The 26761-nt window shown below is 38.9% G+C and overlaps 1 protein-coding gene across 4 annotated transcripts in view; it reads right to left on the bottom strand.

Moving 5' to 3' along the window:
* Window positions 1–23921, bottom strand: part of tenm4 (teneurin transmembrane protein 4) — a 180782-nt gene extending 156861 nt beyond the window's left edge. For 3 of the 4 annotated variants that reach the window (XM_087795860.1, XM_087795861.1, XM_087795862.1), the window contains exon 1: window positions 23611–23921. The gene's annotated coding sequence lies outside the window, so the exon portion shown is untranslated. The remainder of the gene's footprint in view (window positions 1–23610) is intronic. The other variant, XM_087795863.1, reaches the window with a different exon arrangement.
* Between the last annotated feature and the right edge of the window lie 2840 nt (window positions 23922–26761).

The following is a 26761-nucleotide window of genomic DNA, read 5'->3' as shown; positions in this document are numbered from 1 at the left end:
AGTGAAACATGTCCTTATCAAAAAGGAGTATACTTAAAGTTTATTTTTATTAAAGTTCCCCTAAGTATAAGCGTAGTAAGTAAGCATAGTACTTGTACTTATATTGTTCTTAAAGTATACCGATTTAATACTTCTTCGGACTATATTGGAACATTTAATGTTAACCTGAAGTATACTTTCAAGTATACTGACCTTTTTACTAAGTTTACTACTACTATGTATACAGTTAGTCTATAGTGACAGAAGTAAACTTTAAAGTAGAACAACTCTGTACTACCAGTGTGCTCGATACATTCAAGATTCAAGATTTAAAAGCGTTTATTGTCATAGGTACTGCGTACCATGAGTTCCCCCAACAAAAGTGCACAGTATAAATATCTAAAGACACAGAATATATATAGCAATATACAAGCGTTCTCACAATATTAACCAATTTTAAAATAAATATTTGTAATAACATGAAAAATGCAAAAATATTTATAACACAAAAACGAATACACAAAAATAAACTGTAACTGATGAAGTTTACTTTTGAGTATTGTCCTAAGATACAACATTTTTGTATTGATACTTATTTGCTGCTTTTCGATCATTTTCAAAACCGTAGTTAGTATAGTATACTTTTATGTTGGGTTTTTTTGTTTTCTGACGCTCATCACCTAATCTCCCATAATCCTTTGCACAGTTAACTTCTGGATCAGAACAATAATGGAGTTGCTCAAAGAAAAAAAGTAGTAGACTGTACTTGAAGCACAAGTATACTTGAGTACAATTATAAGTATAAATACAGTGTACTATTTTGAAACGTAGTATGTTAAAAGTAAACATCGAGTACAGTACTTCAATTTCATTTTAAATGAAGTCTACTCATAGTACACTTGTTTTTGCTAAGGGATGTAAAGAGTAAACATCAAGTATAGTACTTCAATTTCATTTTTAAACTTAATAAGTTGTACGGTGTATACACTGGTGTAGTAGTATATGAAAAATAACTATCATGATGGTAACAAACAACTAGACCACAGAGCTGTCGAAGAACTTCATGCCAAATTTGAAACTCAGCTCTGTTTGTAGACGGATTAATGAAGTCGATCCTTCTCTCTAGAACACAAACGCACAACAGAAGTGAGCGCAAAGACCCACAATCATCGACCCATCATCACGACAGATCGGCGGGAAGTGAATTGAAAGAAAGCCACAGTTCTCTCTGACATGGTGTGATTGGATGAAGCCACTTCTCTTCTGCCCGAGCAGGGATCAGATCGGAAGGCGTGCAGCGAAGCGCACGAGTGCAGACGATTTCCTGCGCAGCCAAGCGGCGACACGACATCCTGGTCGCTGAGGAGCAATCGGACGGAAACAAAAGAACTTTCTTACAAACAGACGTCTTTAGGGAACGCACACGAGAAGAAGCGGCTCCGGCAACAAAACCTCTCGTTTATGAACAGAGATGAGGATCAGCACCTCCGAGTTGGACGATGGAGATTCATCGTGTTATGGATAGAAAAGCAAATAAAATACTGAAAATATTCTAATCATTTTAGAATGTGTTTATTTTTGATTTTATATAGTATTTACTCCATTTATTTATTTTTAAGATATTCTTTGTCATTTTTATCTGCTATATATTTACACATTTATAACACAAAACTTTTTCGGGGTAATAATTTGGATGATTTTAGTTGAAGTTGTTTGAAACGACGATTTTAAAAATGAGAAAATGTCAAATATAATTGCGGTGCATTTTCATGCCTGTTACGTTGTTTGGAAATAGAAAAAGTGAAAAAATGTTATTGTGTATTTTATTTTAGGATGAAAAAGTGAGACAATTTCTTAACGTCAGCTATGAATATAACTAGAAAATGTATTTTTTAAAAGAAAAAAAAACATACTTTTGTTACATTTGTTAGATTTTCATTAAAACAAATTATTTGTATTTATTGTTTTCTTAAAAATGTATGAAAAAAATCATGAATCAGAAAGAAAATACCATGTTATTAAAATATACAAAACTTTATAATTAGGCCATTACGCCCAATTTGTGTATTTAATTGTACTTGGAAAATGTATACAATTGTAAGTGTGTGATGTAACTACATCTACACAAGAATTGTGTATGATTAGAAAATACACACATTTTTTTGTTACTGAAAACAAATACACAATGTAATTACTTTTATTAAATCACTACAAAATTTCGGACTAAATTGGAACATTTTATTGGAAGTATACTTTCAAGTATACTGTTGTGGCGTAAAGGGTTATTGGTCCAAAATCACTGACATCATCCTAATAACTTTTCCAGCTACTGGAGAAACCAGAAATACACACACACACATTTGAGAGACAAACATCTTATATAATGAGATTGGGAAACATCTTGTGAAATCACCTTGGCCGAGTGTCCAGGCATCGTCATGCCGAGGAGGTCCGGAAGGCGGACCCCACTGTGTACTCATAGACTACACAGACTCAGGGACTCATAGAATCATTTAATAGACTCAGGGACTCATTCATCCCTCGGGCTATTAAATTGTACAATTCTGAGTTCGGGGGCAGGAGTGGAGTGAGAGTATCTGGATGTTCTGTTCCATGTTAGTCTTTGTATCTTTGTCTTTGTTGTTTTTCTTTCCTTGACCTATGTTCTTTGTCTTTGTCTTTAGACTTAGATTGTGTCATCTTGTTCTTCCTCTTTATGTTCTTCTTATTTTATTTTTTATGTATTATTTTTTATTGTTTATGAAAAATTGCTGGCTATTGTAAAAAAACAATTTCCCAAAGGAGACCTCCTGAGGGATCAATAAAGTTTTACCTTACCTTACCTTACCTTACTTTATAAAGTCAATGTGAATGTTGTAAGACTTTGATGATTTCTGGATTCTAAGCTTGTACGGATTGCTTGTGAATTATCTGCTGGGCTTCGACCCACAGCTAATAAAATCCATCATCCCGTTGACCTGGTCTGGGTTCACTCATTTCCAGTCGACAACCTCTGGTTCCTTCTTCAATAATACTGACCTTTATACTAAGTGTACTACTACTAGGTATAACGTTAGTCTATAGTGACAGAAGTAAACTTTAAAGTAGAACAACTCTGTACTACCAATATACTCAGTATATTCAAGGTTCAAGATTCAAAGCGTTTATTGTCATAGGTACTGTGTACCATGAAATTCTTTCTTTGTTCCCCCAACAAAAGTGCACAGTATAAATCTCTAAAGACACAATATAATATTAATTTAAAATAAATATTTGTAATAACAGGAAAAAGGCAAAATATTTAAAACACTACAAAATTTCGACATATCCTTCAATTCTTTCTACGTATACTGTATATGATTTTTTTTATTGACTATTGCTACTTTTTTACATTTCGTTTAAGAGATAGTTTGTTGGTTTTCTTCTTAACTATGAAATAAAATACAATATTCTTTCCAGGTCTGGTCACTACTGTGCGAGTCACTCGCTCACTTCCATCCCAACATCTCCCCGGACGGCGCCGGACTCTAAGTGAATCTTCTCCGTCTTCCTCGCACACCAGCGGCGCTCGTTTCCCCGGCTGTACGCCGGCGAATTAAAGTCGTCTGATTAAAGGGACGAGCGAAAAAAAATCTCCGCCGAAGCGCACAGCGAGAAATGTTTGAGGATCTCGATGTCGGGGCGACACGGGACCAAAAAGAAACACAAATTACGGCGTGAAATTACAGTCATTACAAACAAAAGCCGCGCCGATGCGTTCGCCACTTCCCTCCCTGAGAGGTGACATGAATTATTCATCTCTGGAAACTTGTAACCACTAATCACTGCTGGACTTCCTGTCCGCAGAAATCCCAGCGTTTTTGTTGATGATTTGAAAGCTTCTTAGCTAAACATCCGTCGGCCAAAAAAACTTCATGATCACCTGAAGGGAGGACACACTTACACGCTCGGACGAACACTCTTTCAACACGTTAAGCTCCCGGGGCTGAGTTCGTCCAAACAAACTGAGTAGAACAAACTGAGTAAGTGATTTAAAAAAAAAAAAAAAGCCATTTCTCTCCATGTACCGGATTGGAAAAATATCTTTATTGAATGTACAAGAGAATTCATAACCTTTTTCCAGAGATTATTAAAACAAAAGTAACTGCTTTGTTACAATATTTAACCAGCATTAATATTATAGTATTATACTGTCTACTCAGTTTAGACGTGAGCTAATGCTAGTTAGCGATGTAGCAACAATCCTATGATGTTGTTTTTCTCAGTTTTCCTTAACAATTCCTCAAGTCTGGTCATTAGAACCAACAACCATGAAACTGGACTGTGTTCAGGTGGTTGGAGACAAATGTACACGTCTGCAAGAACATGAGATGAGATCGATAATAACATAGACATAAAACTTCTCTCATGTACATTTAGTTCTTCTACACAAGAGGTACTTCTATGTTGACCTTTGAGGCGCCAGAGATGGAAAACTTGTTATTATTTATTAAGTAAACCCAGCTGTTAAACGAATAATACTAGTATTATGAACGGACTGTGTGTAAAAAAAAAAAACTTCTTTAATTTTACACTTAAATATCAACATTTTTGTTTTCACAATACTATCGATATTCAATAGAATGGTTTTAATGTAGTTTTTTATGTGTTTTAGCTTTCAAATCATATTATATTTGTATCACAGTTGTTTAATGGTTTATGTTTTAATAATGTATACAAAAAAAAACCAATTCTATTTAACAATAATAAGCAATTATTCACTGCGTTCGTTCATTTTTGTGTTGCATTTAAACTTCCGGCCGCTGGATGGCAGCAGGAACGAGGAACGTGCTAGTTGCCCTGTAATGACTGAGGACGAGAGGATACAGTCGAGTCCAGGAGTTTTTAAAGCGGATTTCAAACAAAGTCGAGTCGAGCGGTTTGAATTAGTGAAATGCCAGAGTCAAGTTGTTCCTCCAGTATCACAGTATATCGTACTGTTGCCCATGTTTTTTCGTGATAAACACACCACAAGCTGTTATTTAAACACTCCTTCCTGGAAAGGAAATAAATATTATCCAATCAGGGATATATAAAAAAAAAAACCTCTCTGGAGTTTTTTGTTAAATGTATTTCCGTGACTTCAACTATATTAAAGCCAGAGTTATTGTCGCCGTGAAACAAAAACACACTTTGCCCTCCGAGGCTACACTAAATATCACCACATTGTTGTCGCGGCAACAAATATGTAAATGCTTCGCGGCTACGCTATAGCTAGCCATTGTTTGCCGTGTCAGCGTCTTCAAAAAGACGAGGTCAGCGACTCGGCTCCTGTTTTGTTTTTTTTCCTCGCTGGCATTTCATATTTGAAAAAACAAAACAAAAAAAACAAAGCCGTCACCAAATGTCATCCTAGCACCTCTTTGTCAAGCCGTCACTCCGGCGCAGGAGTCGGCGGCCCGCGGTTCCCGCTTCCTTCCAGGCGGGCTTGTGGGCTTTATTAATATTTATGCTAGCAGAAGAGCTTAAGGTCAGTCCCCTCGAGAGCGATCGCTTCGCGTTCCCGCATCACACTTGCAAAAATATATCGACAAGACAAGCCGGTGCTCCTCGTGACCCCGGGAACGAGACGCCGCTGTTATTTTTTTTTGATCCACAAACAGGAAAATCGCATTAGAAGAGCCAGCGTCGCCGAAGGGCGAGCGCTAAATGGATCAATGGCTGTTACGCCATCATAAAAAAAAAAAAAAAATGATGTCATGTCACAGATGTCGCCCCGGCGTCTGCTCCGATGATAAAAACAAGCTCCGTTGGCAGCGGCTGATGTCTCCGGGCCGGTCGCAGCCAGTTTTCTAGTCAAAAGTTTTTTTGGCCCCGGGGGCCTCCGTCGGCGACTTCTCCGGTGTCGCTCGTCAACCCGCGATGTAAACAATAGCTCGGCGCTAACGTGAAGCGACGGGCGCCGCGGCGTGATCAAAGCAAACGCTCGTTTCCTTCCTGGAACGCCGTGTGATTGCTTTGGATTAGCGAAGACGCGAGAGAAGAAGAAGAAGAAAACCTCAGGATGACTTCACCACGGCTTTGGTCCTAAAGAGACGCCCGGCGGCGAGGAGTGGACTGTCGGCGCTGAAACACGATCCGGACGCCGTTTAGCGAGTCATCCTGGAAGAGAAAAACCCGTCGGAAGGTTTGTTCTCGGAGCGGATCCGAAGCTTCCGAACAAATCCCCAATTATCGCAGATTATCTCGACAGGCATCGAGACCGCGGCTGAAGAATTTAAGAAGAGGAAAAACAAATCCTTTTGTTTTTCTGGAAATGGATACAAATCAAGCCGTTACATTATGACCACCGACGAGAAACTTTATTTGTTAACCTCCATGAAATCCAAGAAAACTGAGATTTAATGGACGACACACTTCAACAAACTAGAGACAGAAGAGTAGAGAAAGAGGAGGAGGAGCGTGGAAGAAAAAAACAAATCCCATAGTTTGTCAAAATAGGACACCGGAGATTTAAAGGATTACGAGCGGCAGAAGAAAAAAGACAATTGTGATTCCAACATCCTGCAGGAAAAACAACGGTTTTAATGATGTATATTAATGACGGTTGTTAGTTTTTTCCCTTTTTCTATAATTACACCACATACTTCGACGAAAAGAATGGGGGTATCTACCTCACAGGTACTGAAAAACAGTGCAGATGTTTACTTTTCCAAAATAATACTCGGAAAAAACATGCATACTTTACTGACTCCTTTAAGAAACATCTTAAGACGTTTTTATTTGTTCAGGCTTTTCCTTGATTTTCTGGAACTCCTGTTGTGTTATCAGTTTTATCTTGATCTTTAAAGTATATACTTTATTGAGTATTGTTTTGATTGTTTAAGCGCTTTGTGACCCTGGTCTGGAAAAGCGCTATATAAATAAAAATTACTTACTTATTTACTTACTTTGTCAAAACCACAACAAATTAAATCGACCAGAAATTATATCCGACAGGATTCATTTTGGATATACATTTTAGAACTTCTACTGTCTCGTTAAACTGTGATTTTGTAGTTTGGAATATAACTGGACCAAGAAAAACCAAGAAAAAAAAAGAACGTTTGAGAAGAATATCCTGGTTTGAGTTTGATGTTTTATATTCTAAGTCTATGGAGCTCCAGAAAAAAAAAGGTCCATCATGTGACCTTCACTGTTTCTCAAAGCCGGAAAATACGGCAAACACCTTCTTGAGCAGGAAGAGTGAGATGTTTTTAGACCAATTAGCAGGTGATAAAAACAACATATTAACCGAGAGGTAAAACCTAGCGCAATTAAACCTTGAACACGGTTTCCATGGTAACAGAGCTTCATTCTGTCAGTATTATTACGGGGCTTAATTGTGTGTCGCGTGAGCAAGTGAGTCGAGCTGCAGGAGTGACACTGAGATTTTGGTCAGGACACAAAAAAGTATTGGAGTTAAATGAAAACTCACAAAGATACAGGTATCGTCTTCCAAACACCTGGACTCGTCCTTCACGAACACGGCTCGGAGAAGCTCATTAAGACGCGGCGACGATGAATTCATGAACGAGCTAAATGAGCAGAACGACTTATTCAGCGGCTGAACCAGCTCATTTGTTCTCTGAAGTTTGACTTTAGACAGTTTAGCCCCGGAAACAAATTAGCCGGCGATTCCGACAAGCCTTTTTCTCTGGTAAGTTTAACTTTTACAAGTGGCCCTTTTTGTCAGACCTTAAAAAATGTAATTAAAAAACCAAGGTTGGCGTTTTTTAAGCGTTCTTCATTCGAGGCTGTCTCGCTGGAATAACAACGTCGTCGACGAGCGTGTGTGAGCGGAATACAAAGTCCAGGATACGGCGCTGGTCACGGACGAGCGGAGTTTTTAGTGCTTCATAAAAGCCGAACTGATTTGTTCGGCGGCGAGTTAGATGTGCCGCGATTCCACAGTGTGTGAAGAGAGGCTCCTGTGACCGGGGCCTGGTTTTTATAGAACTGCAAGGTCATTCCGGTTTCCAGCTCAGCAGGTGCCCACGCAGGTCACATGGACGTGGATCAGAAAATTTAATAGTTGAATTTGAATTTTCAAATAATGTCACGTTTAATTATTGTTGAGAGATTTCTGGTTATTCAAATAAATCATTTCTATAGTGAGAAATCGTTTTGGTTAAATACTCAAATTCAAGATTTTGTATATACACAGGATGATTTTATTTCAGCTTCTTTTTTAAATAAAATTAAAAAAAAATGCAAATAGACTTTGATCTATTGAATCTGATCATTCTAAATGTAATACTTTTTAATACATAGTCTTTAAAATTCAATATCGTCTGGTGGCACTATTAAACCAACATTTTTATATTGAATCAAAAGGCAATCAAAAAATATATATATTCAAATTACAAAATTCATTAATCATTGGAATAAAAATCACAAACTCTAGTAGTAATACCAAAAAAAAAGGTGTTTTTTATTGAATTTTTAAAAGCCATTAATGAAAAGATATTTAATTAAGAACATTTATTTATAAATTATTGGAATAAGTTACGTTATAAAATATAATAAAAGGAATAATAATATATTTTTTAATATTCAAATTATATTCAAATTTATTTCAATTATTTAATAAAAACAAATGAAACCTCAATATATAAATGACTGAATTTAATTATTCAAATAAACAATTCAATGCTTAAAAGGAAAAAGAGATAATTAACATTTGAAATGTTTAATTCCAACATGTGATACAAGTTTTGTGTCGGCAACTGCCTTTCGTCCTCGCAAACAATAGAAGTAACAGCGGAGATTTGATCTCAAGTCTTCGTCTGCACGGGTCAAAGGTCAATGTTCAACAGGATACCTCCGTCTGAGGAAAGTGAATCTTCCACCTTTTGCAACGGAGACGTCGATGACAAACAACACGCCGGGCTTGAATGATTTAAACGGCGAAGCGGCAATTTCCACACGGATGTCACGCGACACACTTCCGTGTTCCGACTGTCAGCAGCAGATGTACCTCACACGCCCCCGACATCCACTTCCGTCGTCCCTTCGGACGCAACACCAACTGAAGTCTTGTTTTCCGTGTGCGGTTAACAGCCTGTCCGCACAAACACCAGTGCCTCACACACACACACACACACACACACACTCAGTCCACCAACTGCTCGGTTGACTTTCACGGCTTCACATCTCATTGGCAGGAATAATGTCTCATCAATAAACACAAACTGAGCTCAGATCAGTGAGCCCCCTCCTAAGCTGCTGCCACTCACCAAGACGCCGCTGAGATCCACAGAGTCAGCGTTACTACAAGTCGTCGCTCACGGATGATATTGGAATATTAATATTCGGCTAATTCCGAGCCTGTGAAAACAACGTTTTTTGTTGATATAATGGATCTTTTCATCCGCAGCTGAACCACAGTATAAATACATCATCCAAACCTATTGAACGGAAACTATTTTTAAATATATTGCTCGCTTTTGTACACTTTTTTTTAATTGTATTAGTCATTTCTAGATGCCAGTCATGACACCTTGCAATGTTGACATGCATTACAATATATTGTGATACTGTAGATTCAACGATAGATTTGTAGTATTCTTCAAGTACTTGACTCTGGAGGTTTTATGATTCACTTGATAGGAATAAAGAAATTATCAACATTATTATAAATAGTTGTCAAGGTCTCACAAAACAGCTGATGATACCAGAATCATTTTAATTTGATAAGATATATTCGGCTCACAGTACGATACGATATGATATATTTAGCTCACAATACGATATATATGGCTCATGGTACAATTCGATACGATATATTTAGCTCACGATACGATATATATGGCTCATGGTACAATTCGATACGATATATTTTGCTCACAATACGATATATTTAGCTCATGATACGTTATATATGGCTCATGGTACAATTCACTACGATATATTTTGCTCACGATACGATAAATATATCGCTCACGACACAATTAGATACGATATATTTTGCTCACGATATGATATATTTTGCTCATGATACGATATATTAGGCTCACTGTATGATTAGATACGATATATTCAGCTCATGTTACGATTCGATATGATCTATTTAGCTCACGATGCGATATATTCAGATCATGATCGATATATTTGGCTCAGGGTATGATTCAATACGATACATTTTGCTCACGATACGATATATTGAGCTCACGATACGATATATTCGGCTGAAGGTACGATTCAATACGATATATTTAGCTCACAATACGATATATTCGGCTGAAGGTTACGATTCAATACGATATATTTAGCTCACGATTTGATATATTTAGATCACAATACGATATATTCGGCTCACGATACGATTCAATACGATATATTTGGCTCACGATACGATATATTCGGCTCACAATACGATTCAATACGATATATTCGGCTCACGATACGATTCAATACGATATATTTGGCTCAAGATACGATATATTCGGCTCACGATACGATTCAATACGATATATTTGGCTCACGATACAATATATTCGGCTCACAATACGATTCAATACGATATATTTGGCTCACGATACGATATATTCGGCTCACGATACGATTCAATACGATATATTTAGATCACATTACGATATATTCGGCTCACGATACGATTCAATACGATATATTTAGATCACAATACGATATATTTGGCTCACGATACGATTCAATACGATATATTTGGCTCACGATACGATATATTCGGCTCACAATACGATTCAATACAATATATTTGGCTCACGATACGATATATTCGGCTCACGATACGATTCAATACGATATACTGTATTTAGATCACAATACGATATATTCGGCTCACGATACGATTCAATACGATATATTCAGCTCACGATATGATTCAATACGATATATTTGACTCAAGATACGATATATTCGGCTCACGATACGATATATTCGGCTCACAATACGATTCAATACGATATATTCGGCTCACGATATGATTCAATACGATATATTTGACTCAAGATACGATATATTCGGCTCACGATACGATTCAATACGATATATTTGGCTCACGATACGATATATTCGGCTCACAATACGATTCAATACGATATATTCGGCTCACGATATGATTCAATACGATATATTTGGCTCAAGATACGATATATTCGGCTCACGATACGATTCAATACGATATATTTGGCTCACGATACGATATATTCGGCTCACAATACGATTCAATACGATATATTTGGCTCACGATACGATATATTCGGCTCACGATACGATTCAATACGATAGATTTAGATCACAATACGATATATTCGGCTCACGATACGATTCAATACGATAGATTTAGATCACAATACGATATATTCGGCTCACGATCCGATTCAATACGACATATTCGGCTCACGATACGATATATTCGGCTCACAATACGATTCAATACGATATATTCGGCTCACGATATGATTCAATACGATATAATACAATATATTCGGCTCACGATACGATATATTCGGCTCATGATACGATATATTCAGCTCACGATACCATTCAATACAATATATCCAGCTCACAACACGATATATTTCGATACACTTGCATCATTTTCGAAAGCAATTTTAGAAGACACTGAATTCTATCTCTCATCCTCAGTCATCGCTGGGATCTCACTTCATTGTTCCTTTGCTGCAGAGGACAGTATGACTGCTTTATTAGCAGCCGAAGTTTAATAACACCAAAATGAATAAATATATGTATACGATGCAGTGACTCTGAATATGGATACAGTAACATGAAAAAGATAAATATATATATACAGGTGTAACACTTGTTTCCTCACACCTGTACAGGAACCACTCTCCTCATTCCCAAAGGACACGAGATGTCACCGTTTGCTCTAAACTCATGAGAGCGCCACCTACTGAGAGCTGTATCTTAAAAAACCTCATCAAGCAGAGCTGGCCCTTCAAACTACTTTTTCTGTCGGAACCTTCAATCAAGCACAAGGGCTGTGGATTCTTCTAGGAGAATGGAAGGAGAAAACATGATCCCTCTGATCCCTGCCTCTGCACTGACCTCACAGCCGCCACAGGAGACGACAGGCGTTAAAGCCCGGCATGTCTCAGGTTGATGGATGGCGGCGTAAACATTACAGTCGAGACTAACAAACTTGCGTTTCCTCTGCCCGTCAGAACACTGTCCCCGGTGGCGTTTCATCATGATGGAGATAATCTTATGCAAGAAAGTGAAATGACAGATCATGGCGAGGTAATTAAACCCTTGAGGATTTCACCGTGAAACATGTATGAAGCAGACGGCGGCGCCGCGTCACCTTCACGCTGAATTATACCAGACCGGCGTGTTATTGGTGTTATGATCGCAGCCGAGCGTGATCGTGATTAGCAGAGGGTTCAATGAAATGTCAATATTAATGTTGTAAACGCCGGGGAGACCTGGATGTTGTTTGTTCTGCGGAGAGAGGAACGTTTAGAGGGGAAAAATCGTCGTGGTCTCAGCAAAATGGCGGAAATGTTTTATCGTCAAATACGCGGAACATAATATTAATTCACCTGGATGTGTGTTTTTCCCATGAAATTAACTATTAATGAATAGAAAAACGTGTAAACAACAATAAAATGTATTTCTATATTCTTATATTATTGATATACAGACGGTATAATCATTTGTCTTGAGTACATTGAAGTGTTTTTAAGTGGAGCAAGTACTTTTATTTAATTTTGTGATTATATTTTAGTTTAAGAAACTTGTCATTTATATCATTACTGTCGTATTGATTAATATTAGGAGTGTGTATTGGCTAAAATCTGGTGATACGATACGCATCATTATACATGGGCAACAATACAATATATTTATATTAATATATTAATATATTAATATGTTGCAATACTGGAGCAAAAACGTAACGATTTTAACATTGTCTGAATAATTGACTCTCAAGTAGTCTACAGAATATATCCAAACATCAGTTTTTGAAAGTCCACTGTATCCTCTCATCCTCAGTCGTTGCCTGGATCTCACAGGTTTTCATTTTTCCTTTCGTTACGAGGGAAGCACCGACTGCTGCCATCTAGCGGCCAGCGTGAATAATTGCTTCTAAATTGTTAAAAATTGTAAAAATAATAATGATTGTATTCACAATTTTTTAAATTATAAAACATAAAATAACCATGATAAAAAATCTATTAAAGATTTTAGTGTTATTGTTTAAGTGTATTGATTTTTTTTACACCCCTTATTATAACCGTCTGAAATTAGTATTATTTTTAAAAGGACAGGACTTCACGTAAAGCAACTTTTTTAATTTTTTTTGATCAATAAATAAACGGTTATACTAGAAAAAAAACAAGTTCAATATTCAGCGTTATGTATTTTTCATGCTTTTAACATTCCTTTTTTTTGCCACTCGTGCTATTTTTATTGTTTCTGTTTTGATCTCAAGGTCAGGCCCGTGAAAGCGATACCGACATTAAACTATCCTCTGTCGCAATAATGTTTTAACACACACCACGTTTGGAATGTTACACATTTGAAGGACACCGTTGTATAAACAACCTGTTTAGTCTCAGAGTTACACTTGGATTGTGACACACGTGCCTCTGCGCCGCCGCTTCCACTGACGGGAGCGAAAAAAAACAACAACAAGCGTTCCACGTCTGAGCAGAGTGTGAAAGCATTTTATCAGAATTGGAAAATAAAAGTCGTATCCAAAGCAGCCGCGAACCACCCAGAAAAGGACAACATGACTTTGGGAGGAAGATTAAACAAGCTGCTGTTCTGCTGTCACGTCCATAACCGCGCATCAAAGTGCAGCACTTTCCCATAATGAGTTCCACAACCAGCCCCGTCGCCATTAGGCTCTGCGGCAGCACGAGTCGTAACAGCCGACATGATCGGGAGCCGTATCAGGGAACAAAAGAGGGTCTGTTCCTACCGCCAGCAGGAGGAGAAACTCGACTCCCGAGCCCAGAGTCTGAGGTGCATCATTCCGAACCCCTGAACTCGACCCCTCAAGTGAGTGTGTTCGTGCAAACAGGTGTAAGATTGCACGTCTGGAGCAGACGTCGTGCAGGAAACACAGCCAGAGAGAGAAGGAGCACAAAAGACGTCAACTGACGAGTCCGGAGCTCAGATGTTCTTCTCATGGTTACATCACACAATAGAAGGATGAACCGGGATTCTTGGTCCTGAGTCAGAGAAGTAGGGCGGGCGGCGGTCGACCTTCAGTGGACGCCATCGGGAAACGTGGGTTTCAAATTTAACAAATGATATGAGCGAGTTTTTAACAAAATATTATTCATTATTCATATTTATTCATGTCAAGCTCATCCTGTATGTTGTTGTCAGTTCACGATTTTCCACTGTGATTATAGAAGATTAAAGAGAATTAAAGAACAGAGAAAACATCATTATAAGTTCGTCCCCTTTTTTTCAAAGTTTTCCTTTTCACCAAAACATTTCTTTACTTTACTTTAATAAGTCAATGGATCATAAAGTAATTTGTTATTGTGATGGATGTGATTGTATTATGTTTTTATTAGTTGTTTTTTTGCCATTTTGTAAGTGAATCTGTTTTAGTTTGGTTTCCCAATTTATTCACGTTGTGGTCGATATTTAATTTTTTTGAGATTTTGACAAGTTAATCTTAATTTCCTTGCACATTTTTGTTTTTTTTTCCTAACCTTATTATTATAATAACAATTGCATTTTTGAACATCACTTCAGCATAACTTTTGATGTGATTATCTTATGTTTTTATTGTTGATTAGTAGTTGTTTTTTGCCATTTTGTAAGTAAATCTGTTTTAGTTTTTTTTTCCGATAATATTGTTGTGGTCGATATTCATTTTAACAATGTATTCTTTATTTCCTTGCACATGACGGGGTTTTTCTTAACCAAGTTATTTTGTTAACAATTGCATATTTGAACATAACTTCAGCATAACTTTTACATTGTAAATACATTTTGTTGGTTTTTTTTTTGGTGTTACTTTTTTAACCGATTCTTTATGTCTTTGCACATGACTGTGTTTTTGGTAGTTATATTCTGACCCACAGACCTCAGAGCCCGAGCTGGGGTGTAAGGCTGGATCAGATCACTGATGTAAGGAGGAGCCTGACCATGAATAGATCTGAAAGTAAGAACCAGAATTTTAAAGTTGATCCTGAAAGAAACTGGAAGCCAGTGAAGAGTTTTAAGGATCGGAGAAATGTGAGTTCTTCTACTAGAGCAGGTCAGAATTCTGGCTGCAGAGTTTTGTATTAACTGCAGGCGAATCAGATCCTTCTTGTTAAGACATGAAAACAAACTGTTACAATAGTCCAGACTATTAACATCTTTGCGCTTGATGGATCTACTGACTCCTTTAAGAAACATCTTAAGACGTTTTTATTTGTTCAGGCTTTTCCTTGATTTTCTGGAACTCCTGTTGTGTTATCAGTCTTATCTTGACCTTTAAAGTATATACTTTATTGAATATTGTTTTGATTGTTTAAGTGCTTTGTGACCCTGGTCTGGAAAAGCGCTATACAAATAAAAATGAATTACTTATTTACTTACTTATATATATATATATATTTTTTATTATCAACAAGTCTGACCCGAGTCACGTCGTGGACATACATGTGCAAGTCCTCAGAGGCGTGTTCACACATGCTTCCAATCACGGTCTGGTAGTCGCCGTGGCGACGTGTGATGGAGGATCTTCTCTTCTCCTCCATCAGCACACATGGAGTCGATCAATTCCATCCCAAAACACCGTCCAGAACACGAGCGAGTCCGTCGGACCGACACTAGTAATGACGCCTCAACTGTTGAGCTGAACGTTTCATCAATTTCTTTGCGGTAGAAGACGAGAAAAATCGATCGGAAAAACAACATCAAAAACATTTTTTTAATATTAGAAACGCATAAAACAAACGTTGCGAGAAAAACATTTTTATCCTGTTTTTCAACCAGTTTATTCATCTAACTTCCACGAATCAATTTTCATGACCTCCGGGTAATTGAAGTCCAGGACGTACGACGCACACATGGACTCGCTGCACACGCGTGTTGCGAAGACGCCGCTAACAAGCGTCAGGGTGTGTATTTGTGTGGCTGAGCTACAGCCCGACGTTCATGTCCAATGAAGGGCTGTGATGGTGACAGCCACCCATTAGCCGCGCGTGTGATAAATCATCAGATGACAGTCTCGCCGCTTCCACTAAACTCTGCGGGCCACGAGAAGAAAAGAAAAATAAATAAACCTCTCCTCGGTGTGAGACTCTTAATAATGACGAGGCACAAACACCCGATTACGGAGCGAATACATCCTCGGAGACGGAAAATCACCGGAGAAAGTCGTGAGCAAACCTTCGCTGACATGCTAATCCAGGTGTTACGCAACCAGTCACCTCCTCGCTTTGATGCTCGGCTAACACTGCCGTGTTAATGGCTACACAATGACTGCTATTGCGGCTGATTTAAAAAATATATATGTTAGAGTACGGATTGGAATCCAGTAGGATCTAGGAGAGATTGGAATCCTACTACTGTATTGGGATCTGAATATTGGAATTCCAATTTGAACTAGTACAAATTAGAATCCTACTACTGAACTGGGATCTGAATTTGGAATTCCAATCTGTACTAGTACAGATTAGAATCCTACTACTGAACTGGGATCTGAATATTGGAATTCCAATCTGTACCAGTACAGATTAGAATCCTACAACTGAACTGGGATCTGAATATTGGAATACCAATCTGTACTAGTACAGATTAGAATCCTACTACTGAACTGGGATCTGAATATTGGAATTCCAATCTGTACTATGAGGATTCCAGATCCTACTCATAGAGATTGGAATTCCAATCCTTACTACTACTGAACTGGGATCTGAATATTGGAATTCCAATCTCTCCTAGGAGAATTCCAGATTCTCCTAGAGAATTCCAATCTCTACTAGGAGAGATTGGAATCCTACTACTGTATTAGGATTTAAATATTGGAATTCCAATCTGTCCTAGGACAAATGGGAAGTCTACCAAGACAATCTCCAATTCTAATAGGATAAATTTGGTTTCTGTTCCGGATTTTTTCCTAGTTTGACGGAAACTTAACGCTGTCGCCATATTGGCTCCGATTTATTTATTTTTTTGTTCCGGTTATGAATGTTTTCTTTGCCAAATAGGTACGATGACGTCGGGGTCACGACCCCCGCGGTTCTGTTGTAGTCTGGTGTTATTTTGATGTATCAAACCCTAACCCATATCAATATTAAGATGCCAGTTCAGTAGTAGGATTGCAATCTCTCCTAGTAGATATTGGAATTAACTAGTATAATCTGGAAGCCTCCTAGGACAGATTGGAATTCCAACATTCAGATCCCAGTTCAGTATAGAATTCCAATCTGTACTAGTAGAATTCCAGATCCTACTGGATTCTAATCTGTACTGTGATATATATATATATATATATATATATATATATCAATTGACAGTTATGACCAGTCGGATTTAGAATCTCTTAGACTTGTGAGGTTGTCAGGACAACGGGCCAATGGTAAACAATGGTAAATGAGGTTTCAAGACGCAGTGTACTCATTTCAAAGGGCCACTAGGTGGCGCTGTCGAAGCCCCACTTCATTTTTAAACAGACAGCATTATTCAGTGATCACTGGAAATAAGTGATGACGAGATGACGCCTCATGAACCACTGAAGCTTAGATGAAGAGTAATTCATCCTTGGGCTTTATGAGGCTTCATTTGCTCTACTGCGCCATCAAGTGGACAATAAGTGTGAAGCTCTGACTCTCATTAACCGCAAATTATTTGTAGTTAATGATTCTAATCATTAACAATAATGTGCTTGAATCACTTGTGTTTGGTGATCAATTATTCATTGATATTCAAGAATAGCGATTTTTCTACAGTGCTTGGCTTCAATCAGTTTATTTCCTTTGAGATTATTTCACCGGCTTTTAAAATATATCACAGAATTATTCCATTTTATTAGGAGAGATCAGCTCGAAGAGCTGCCACACAGGAGGGAAAATCTCCTCTTTCTTGCAGGATCTGCAAGTAAAATACGGTCGGTCGCTAAGTCTCGCACAAAAATCTGCTAAATCCAAAAGATGTGAAGGGAAATCTGTTGCGTTTTCAATGGCACTTAACCAACGTCACCACCTACGTCACCAACACACACCTTCGACAATCATCCTGGATTACTGGGCACACACTTCGAAGCTTTGACATCCTAATCGAATACCTACTGGAAATGAAGGAACCTCATCGTGAAACCTGAACAAACCGTCTCGGAAATCCCAAAATGTAAGACCAGGATTGAATTCATGATTGATATTAGCACTGATATAATGATGTTTAAAAATGTAATATCGTACTTTTCTAGTACTATACACGTTGTTAAGTGATTTCTAACACAAAATTCCACAGAAACTTCAACAGTCACTCAACCAAACTTCTTCCGTCGTACTTTTCCAAATTCCAGAAAATGTTTGAAAACTTTTGAGCTTAAAAACAGGATAGTTTCGGTTAGCATACATTTACAACAAAAGACATTGTTGAAAAGAATTAAACGCCCAGTGCATGATACAACACTTACAAATAGTACAACCTGAAATTTAAAGACAGACCACAAGAAGGAAAACGCTAGTCGAGCTAACGCTAGCCGAGCTAACGCTAAGTTTTGAATGATTTTTATTTTTATTATTTTATTTTGTAGGTTACATGAGGAATATATTTAATGCACATATTTATCTAGTATTTTATAATGTTTCATTATTTAAACTTGCAAATTTACTATATTTCCCAACAATGATGATCAATTGCACGTTTCAGAAATTGTTTATTTTTCTTCTTATCCTACACTTCATTACATAACTAGATCAGGCTAGCTATCTTTAAAAATCCTTTTTTTTTCCTAAAAAAAAAGTATCCTTTTCCTCGCTTTCCCAGACACACGAAAAAAAAACTCCATAATCTGAAGCTCCACTTGAATAGGTCATAGAAATCATTTCTCAGATGTCATTTTCAATTATTCCTGAAACAAAACCCTCTGGACCTGAAATGATTCAGCACATTGTGAAAAACAGATCCTAAAATAAAAGCGTAAAATGTGCTCTTGTCCTCCTTTACTTTGCTGATCTCTCTTTCTTTCTTCGGCTCGTCGGCTCTTCGTTTGAAGCCGTGTGTGTGTGTGTGTGTTTTCTTTTTTAATTATTTATTCATCTGAGGCTTCTGTAATATTCAATTTCATATTGTGTAACACGGAGTCGCGAACTGCCATCAGGGAATTATCACGTTTAGAATCGTAATCAGCTTTTGTCATGTTCACGTGCTCTCGTTGTCATGTTGTTTTTTTTTCATTTCCAGCATTATTTCTTTCATCTGCAAAGCTGCAGTAAATCCCACAGAACCCTCTCGCCCACAACATCCCTCTTCATTGATGACCACTCCGTTGGGCCTTGAATCCCACCACGTCCCACACAGACGCTCCTCTGGGACGCAGCCGCTCCATTGTTGCCTCGTGTAGGACGAAAACATGAGTCCGGAACTCGACAATCGTTTCGCACCGAAAATAACGAGGACTCTTTTACTCGCGATCCGCTCGCCTCGGGAGGAAAAAAACGCTCGCGGTCGCTCTCTCTCGCAATCAAGGCGGCACAAAAGGGAGGAAAGACCCGCAACATATTTTTCATCTGTGGCCAACAATAGCGAGCGAAGCTCGGTTCTGCTGAGCTCATCAGCACCACAAAGACAAGTGGAAGAATGCAGCAGAGGTCGACCCCGACAACTTGAGGCTGTGAAGGGTGCGGGGGCCCTGGCTTTAGCCTCTAATACCAGGGGTCAGGGGGTCCTGCTGCCACCAACTGTGACCTTGAAGAATACAATCCCCACTTCAGACCAATAGAACTTCAGACGCTCCTCACAAGCTTGAGGATCCCTCGAACTTAAGACTCTCGTCAATATTCTTCATCAGGGTTACTTTGGTTTAAAATGTTTTCATGTGTTATATCGTCGTCAATATACTCTTGACCAGTGTGTTGACCCCCATTAGTGAGTCCGGAGAGAGTTGTGACGAGTCATTGTAACACGAGTCATAGAGTAATAACATATCATTGTAACAAGATTTAGAGAGAGTTGTGACGAGTAATTGTTACACGAGTCACAGAGTAATAACATATCATTGTAACAAGATTTAGAGAGAGTTGTTACGAGTCATTGTAACACGAGTCACAGAGTAATATCATATCATTGTAACAAGATTTAGAGAGAGTTGTTACGAGTCATTGTAACAAGAGTCACAGAGATTTATGAGTCATTGTAACACGAGTCAAAGACTTGTAATGAGTCACTGTAACAAAAATCACAGAGATTTATAATGAGTCATTGTAACACGAGTCACAGAGATTTATGAGTCATTGTAACAAAAATCACAGAGATTTATAATGAGTCATTGTAACGAGGGTCAAAGATTTATAATGAGTCATTGTAACGAGGGTCAAAGATTTATAATGAGTCATTGTAACAAGGGTCAGAGAGAGTTGTAACGAGTTATTGTAACAAGATAGATTTGTAACTAGTAATTGAGATTTTTAATGAGTGAATTAAAAAAAGAGTTCCAACAAGTCTTTGTAACAAGAGTCACTAAAGAATTCCAATGAGTCACTGTAACAAGAGTCATTTAGATTTTTAACAAGTCTTTGTAACGAGAGTCACTAAAGAGTTCCAACGAGTCACTGTAACAAGAGTCATTTAGATTTTTAACAAGTCTTTGTAACGAGAGTCACTAAAGAATGCCAACGAGTCACTGTAACAAGACACACTGGGAATTTAAAGTCACCACCTGAGTTCCTCTCAATCGTACAATAAAAGTCCCTGTAATCGACAGTCATCATGAATCGTAACTATGGTTACAGAGAGTTCTACCGAGTCGTACAAAGAGTTAGTGATTCGAAGAGTTGCTGATATTTCTACGTAGTCAAAGAGTGAATCACTGCGAGGTTCCTACGATGCTGGGTTTCCTTGTTACTGGAACAGGTGAACATGCCGATCACATGACCTCCTTGGCAGAGGTGTTTATTGACTGTTCTCCTCTGGCGTTCTACTCAACATTTAACCGGAGAAAGACTGACATCCACCGGTCTGTGTACGGCCGTGACGTCACGTCAGCGAGAGGCGAGAACGATCGATAGTTCCTGCCAACAGTGACGGGCTCACTCCAGCACCGCTACAGTACACACCGGCAGCTGGCAGAACATCTGTTTAAATCAGCCCTTTTGTCGTTTGATAATCACTCATTAAAGCACTTTGGTTCAGAAACTCCTGTGTTTGTCTCTCCCTCCCCTTAATTGGAAACGCAGTCCAGACTGTAGCGCCGGTAATCCTTCGGAGGGTAAAGCCCCGAAATCTGCTGCCAGAATACCACTACATCTGTACAGCCAGTGTGTGTGTGTGTGTGTTGATCTTACACCTCGGCCAATCACGGAGCGGAGCTGATCCCCCCCGCTCTGGCTCTGTGTGTGTGTGTGTGTGTGATCTCAACCTCCCACCATGAAAATCCTCATCGACCCACTGGTGGTACTCAAATGTTCTGAAGGCTTCAGTGGTTCGACGGGTGCGACACGACACACGCGACACGCGGAACCAACGCAAGAGTTTCCGAGACTCACATCTGTAACAACATGGAGGTTGTAATGAATGACAGATCCAGACCAGCTCCCCTGGTCGGTGCAGAACATGAACCTTCCGTCTCTGAGTCATCGCCGGAGTGTTACGTTGTTCAGAGAGAGTCACGGTTCCGAAAACAAAGGAGTCGTTGACTGCTGTTCTCTGGGTTACAGACCCGGCTCCGGTACCAGAGCCACGACTCTTTTTGTGTGAGTCAGTCGCACCACAGGAGGCACAGTGAAGCGTCTTTTAGTTCTATTTAGTTCTACAGCGAGAGTTAGAATAACCCGTGAGTCACGTTGAGTCAAAGGTGGAGTTGCTTAGTAATGCTAGCATGTTCTAATGAGTCCCTACAGTAGAAAAAAAAAGTGTGAGTCATTACGAGATCCAGAGTTACTTCAGAAATCACAGATATTTCCACCCAAGGAGTCACAGAGTCACTGTTTCATACAACAAATGGTACATTTCGCAGCCATCTTGTGTATTGTGTGTGTACTAGGGTTGTCAAAAGTACTTGTTTTTTTTAAGTATCCATACCCTATGTATTTATATGTGTGTCCATATGTGTGTCTCCGTATTTCTCTGGTAAATAAATGTATTAATAAAATTCAAAAGATTATTTTAACAGATGTACTGTGGTACTAAAAAATGTATTAAGAAACAAATATTTTCGGTAGAGAGTTAAAAAAAAAATAGTATCGTGACGACCCTAGTGTGTGCAGAAAATAATACAAATACATTCCAAGAGAACAAACGGAAACTCTGCTTTTATGTAACATTCAAATTCTGTTCTCAATAATATCCCAACACTGACTCATGAGAGCAACAGCCACTGATCGTTAGCATCTGAGCTAACGCCACATGACAGCTACTGTGCATGTTTGTTTTTTTTAATAAAAGTACTATGAGTGTGTTCGTGTGAGCCTCGGAACACAATGGTGTCCAAGGTTAAAGTTGTAATTATTTCTGATTTATTTGCTTATTCTTTATTGCTACACAAAAATCAATGGAAATATCCTTTTTTTTTAATAAAATAAAATACAATTATGTTTGTGGGCCAACAACACCAGTGCTAGCATTTAGCTGCAGGTGAGTTTTGACACAAATATCCTCCAATTTATCAATAAAAGTGCTGAGCTGGTCTTTACTGCAGGGTGTGTGTGTGTGTGTGTGTGTGTGTGTGTGTGTCTTGTGTTTTTACAGAATGAAGACCTCACGGGACACACACTTAAACTGCTGCGGTCCTATTTTTAGAGGGGTCACAGCTACATACTTTAAAAAATAAAACATTAAAAGGTTATTTTATATTTTTTTAACAAATATAAAAACAGGTCAATATTGTCCAATATTTTTGAATTAACATAATTGAATAGTGTGTGTGTGTGTGTGGACCCTAGGGGGTCATTCATTGTTCACACACACACACACACTTCAATAGGTGTTTACCGTTAAGTGTGATTAGCATAATTCTTTATCTTTTTTTTTATTCTTTCTTTCTTTTATATCAAGCTTCTCTCACACACCTTCATCGCAACATCGTGTTTTCCTCTCGACTCAATGTGATTTATTTCATTTTTAATTTCTCATTTTAAAGACACTAACACCCGCTAAAGTTAATGGAGTCACCCGTTGAATGACGGATCATGGATGTGTTTTTGTTGTTGTTTGTTTGTTTGTTTGTTTTTTTGGACGCCGGACCAACACACGGTGTCCTCGCCTGCAGCAGGACCATCATCCCCGGCGTGTCCAGGTCCGTCACTGCGGAGGAGACACCTCCGCTCCTCCTGCTCCTCCTGCTACTGGAGGAGACACTGTGGACTTTTCTTTTTTTTTGTGTGTATTCCTCCCACAGTCCTCCACGACAGGTACACGGGCGAGTCCGTCACCCGCCCAACAAACACCCCCAAACCTCCCCGACAAAAAAAAACGACACAAACGTACCATCGTGACGACGGTCAGGCCTGTCCGGGCGACGCTAGACTCTCCAGATGCTCCTTATAAAATCCCCTGGACTGGATCCTCCGTTGTTTTTTCTCTCTCGGTGCGATAGTCGCGGGAGTGGTATTTCCAGAGTGTGCTCGACACGGCGGAGAAATCCTCCTCCTCCTCTTCTTCTTCTTCTTCTTCTTCTGCTTCTTCTCCTCCTCACATGGATGCTCGCGGCTTCCGTCCAAACGCGCTCATTAACGCGAACACGCCTAATTGAACGCGGTGAACGATCCTCCGGGAGGAGAGAGGAGACACTCCGCGTGCACGAGGTGCGAGGAGGGGAAGGTGACGCGCCGAGTGTGCGCGTGTGTGTGTGTGCGGGGGAACGACGTTCTCGCATCACCAGTGTGGAGGGAGAGAGAGGGAGAGAGAGAGAGAGGGAGGGAGAGAGAGGGAGGGAGAGAGCGAGAGGGAGGGGGAGAGAGAGAGAGAGAGAGAGAGAGAGAAGGGAGAGAGAGAGGGAGAGAGAGGAAGAGAGAGCGAGAGAGAAGGGAGAGAGAGAGAGGAAGAGAGAGAGAGAGAGAGAAGGGAGAGAGAGAGGGAGAGAGAGGAAGAGAGAGAGAGAGAGAAGGGAGAGAGAGAGGGAGGGAGGGAGAGGGAGAGAGAGAGCGTGGTCGCCCCCTCTGGTGCTAGAATATAGAATAAAGTCCCCCGCAGCAAAGCCTCTGATTCACGAACTGCCCGCAAATATTCTTGTTTTCACGTCGTGATGTAAATAAAAACGTGTCTCTGAGATACTATTTTTTTTATCCATGGCCCCGGAGATGATCTACAGAAACTGGAGGTGAAGTCACAGTAGAAGTATAACAATTATATCCTTCAGTACCGGCTATCAAATGTGTTTTTATCCCTCTTAACATTAAAAAAAAAAAAATGTCATTAATAAAAGACTGATTAGATCATGGGGGGGGGCAAGAACATTACCTCGGGGTCCACATTTTATAACGCTGAGAACAGAAACTAATTAGAAAATAAATCCAATTTATTCAAGTTAAATATCTTTTAAATAAGATTTGATTGTATTATACACTATATGTATGGTTTACTTATTAAATCTGATATTAAATAAAAATTTAAACAACTACTTAACACACGTGTTGCCTCATGGTCAAGGTGACCCGAAGCCCCGAAAAACAAATGTGTTTGTGGTATCCCTTGTGTCGCATCCGGGTCCAAAGTGAACGACCTCCCCGGCTTCCATAAATTCATATGCAATTGCAGAGAGATACCAACACAACACAAGGGATACCTCAAACACGTTTGTTTTTCGGGCCAGCTGGTCACAAAGGTTAAACCTTTCTGAGAGGCAACACTACCGTAAAACAAAGCTTCATGAAACAGTGTCATTATCTTCAGAGTCCACTAGATGGCGGTCTCTGCACTATTTTCCTTTGTTTTGAACAACTGTTCTAATGAAACATCTTTTTTTTGGCGCCACCTACTGACCTCTAAACAACATGACACTGTTTCATGAAGCTTCATCAGACCATCACTTATAAATACACTATTGCCATATTTTGAGTTTAACTGGTAATGAAAAATATAAATAAATACCAAATACATTTGTGGGATGCACTTATGCTAGATACTTAATAAACGTTATTACGAATTACTTTTATAAAAACAAATTTGTCCTTCAGTTTTAATTATGACTCTTACAGGAGCCAAGGTCTCCAGCAGGCAGGTTGCCATACAGTTTGTCTCATTTTTAGTTAGATAGTGGCGATAACCCTAAGCACTAACTCAACGCCCAGTAACAGATTATGGTTATAACTTTTTTTTTTTAACTCTTAAGTAAACTGATGGACCTTTTAAACTGTAAGCTATACTTGCTAGTTGAGCTAAGCTAGCTCCTGTGACATAAAATCTACCACCTCGTCAAACTTGACATGTTGATTATTATTACAAAATATAATTTCTAGTATAAAATGAAAGGATGGAATATCTATTATTGCTTGAATATTTTAAAATAAATGTATTTATTGAGATAACTGTCAGTAAAATAATTGAATTGATTGTTTTTTTGTCACCAGATGTTTTTGGAAATGTTTTTGAATCAAATATTTATTTTACTTTCAAAGGTATTTCAACATTTTATCAATGTTTTATGTCGTATCTGTATGTACTATGATAGCATAAAGAAAATGTAAGCACTGCAGCTAGAATCATTTTTTTTATAACATATTCAATTGGCTCACAAAGACCACCTACCCCTCCTTTAACCTGACCATGAGTATTTTTCCACATCTATGGAGGTTAATGAGTATTTTTTATTGTTTTATCCTTTGTATTGTTTATAATTCTTGCCTCGGTGACAGACTCTGCTTCTTTCTGACTGAGTGAGTGACAATAAAAAGAATCTTGAGTCCTTGTATCCTTGAGATATATCTCGTTTGTTGTCACGAAAGAAGCCGCAAAAATCTTTTTTTTTCCTTCAATGCGTTAAGGAGACAAACTGCTGCTTAGACCAACAACATTTTCCCGTAACCATCAACACTCGTCACCCTCCAGGTGAGAAGAAGAAAAACCGCCGCAGGTACGAACGGGCTCGCTAGTAGCTGTCCGTCTTCATACGTCGGCGCCGGTGATGGAGCGTCCCTCCGGCCTTCTCAGGTCCCGGACTTCGTGGTGTGACCTCGCTCCGGATAAACAGCGGGAGAAAGATGAATAAATAAAAACAGCTTTACAGTTATTGTGGCTGACAGGAAGAACATCTTTGGCAGACGTCCCGCCTCTGTAATCTGCCGAGGCCCAAATGGGAATACTCGGACTCGGAGTCGGTATTAGCTTCGTGGCTCGACCTCTGCGTGACCTTGCTCCGCTAAACCAAAAAGGTTCAGCGCTACAGACATATTCGCTCAGCGTGTGGAGAGATTGGAAAAGATGATAAGAAGATTGGAAAAGGGGGCGGGGCATGCTTGGATTTGATCTATTTTATTTTGATCAGATTGTTTTTCATAGTGACCGGAGCAAAGTCTTACGTAACTATTTGGAGCAGGAACTAAACAGCGAGTTCAGCTGGTCACGTGACATCGCTTTAGACTGATAACGTCGTGACTTGTTCAGAGAAGACACGACAGATAAGAATTGACTCACAAAGAAG

Source organism: Callionymus lyra, chromosome 7 (assembly GCF_982586985.1).
Source record: "Callionymus lyra chromosome 7, fCalLyr1.hap1.1, whole genome shotgun sequence".
NCBI lineage: Eukaryota > Metazoa > Chordata > Actinopteri > Syngnathiformes > Callionymidae > Callionymus > Callionymus lyra.
This window is presented reverse-complemented; position numbering and strand designations above follow the sequence as displayed.